Below are 1,889 nucleotides of genomic sequence, written 5' to 3' on the forward strand. Positions count from 1 at the left end.
ATACTGTACAAGGATTTATAAGTCTCATATACGTCCTTGTACTGTAGAAACATATATCAGAAATATCATTGATGTATTTCTGCTTTTTAGTAAACGTTATGGATACATTTTCAAAGGCAACAATATACATATTATTTTCGGTATAAGTTCTGTACTGTTACTCCAATACCACATAACCGTCCACATTTTATTTTTACTCAAAAACTGTGCCGTGTTTGCATGGTTATAGCAGAAGTTTGAAATGAAAACACGGATTCTAGATATATTCATGCTAAATTTTGGGATTTTACTCGTAAAAAGATAGTGTTACATTATATGGTTTTATATTACACAGAAATTTACATAATATGCTATCTAAATCTCAGTCCAGACTGATCCGAACATCATTTTGATATCGCTATCAAATTGGACTGATTATCTAATATAAAGCTAGATATATGCTTGTTTGAATGTTGAAATGGTGTAAATGGAATGTTTTGAAACTGAAAATATCTACATCATAAAGCTAGAATAACCATTTACTCGAAAACTCAAATTGTAGATCAAACGTATACGTATATGTGCTGTATAGATGTATAATATGCTAGGCTTACCCTGTGTAGCCGCGGACTACTGTGACATCACAAGACCACGTGACTGCCTAGCTCATTATCTCTGAACCGTAGTCGACACTACCCGTAAATCACAACCAAAACAAACCGATAGCACTAAAAGCAAGGAGATTCGTTGGGTGGGACTTAATTTTTCATTCATCCAAAGCAATATCCTGACGTATTATCAAAAAAATAATTGGCTGCACAAATCCTTTAATGATTAAAAAAAAAATAAAAAAAAAGAAAATTTTACTGCCGAAACCCGGGATCGAACCAGGGACCTTTAGATCTTCAGTCTAACGCTCTCCCAACTGAGCTATTTCGGCACTTGATAATTCAGGCAATGTTAAAATGCCATAATAGTATTTTCCTGAGTATTTGCTTAGATTATAGAGAATTATCAACGGAATGTGTACATTTTGTCAAAAAATTTAGTATTTTATTAACCTAATACAATAAAATCTGCCTAACAAGGTGATTTAAGACAAACTCATTGTGTAACCATAACCACGTGCTCGTTAAGAGCCTCCGCGTGCTGTCAGAGTTACTTCCCTTTACATATGATCTGTCTACAAATTAATCGTTTCTGTCAGGTTTTATGGGATTTACGAAATGCAAAATTAATTTATCATTATAAACTGACGTTGATATAGTGATAATCAAAATCGCATGGTCATTGTTGTAGTCAACTTTGAAAGATTAATTTTTTCTTCTTGGGTCTATCGTTATGTTTCTTTAGGACAATTAAGGAACGCGATACTGCAACAAAACTCTTCTTTATAGCAGATGTTTTTTAACCAAGTACATTGTATATCAATGTAGATATTCATACTTTTATTAAATGATTAATTTATATTAAACTCATACGAAACGAAACATTGCATTTATATAAAATGGGCGATCTTAGTTGCCAGATGATATTTCATCTACAGGCAGGTTTCTAATTTCACGTGCACACAAACATGGACTTTTAGCAGGTAGAAATGTTTTCTGTCCTTAATATTTACATAAAAAATAAATCTTTATGTCATTAAAGTCAACCTATATGTCAGAAATGCACTGTACAAGTCCAAAAGAAACATGTAGGCCTATCACTGCACAAGATTGTAACACGAGTATCGTAGGATAAGATGAATTTCTCATCAACTGATATCCAGATAGTGAAACGTTATATTGCGAATTTTAGACATTTCAACATTTGGGATATTTATGAATCTAATTTTCTGTCTTAATTTCATGGCGCTGTGACACTTTAATTAATTAGCCCCAACACGACACTGTCTTGGTATATAAATC

At 32.6% G+C, this 1,889-nt stretch overlaps 1 non-coding gene across 1 annotated transcript; it reads right to left on the reverse strand.

Moving 5' to 3' along the window:
• Positions 1 to 846: 846 nt before the first annotated feature.
• Trnaf-gaa (transfer RNA phenylalanine (anticodon GAA)) lies at positions 847 to 919 on the reverse strand. The gene has a single exon. It is a non-coding gene; the product is annotated as a tRNA-Phe (tRNA).
• Between the last annotated feature and the right edge of the window lie 970 nt (positions 920 to 1,889).

The sequence above is a fragment of the Argopecten irradians genome, unplaced genomic scaffold, assembly GCF_041381155.1.
Source record: "Argopecten irradians isolate NY unplaced genomic scaffold, Ai_NY scaffold_0512, whole genome shotgun sequence".
Classification (NCBI taxonomy): Eukaryota; Metazoa; Mollusca; class Bivalvia; order Pectinida; family Pectinidae; genus Argopecten; species Argopecten irradians.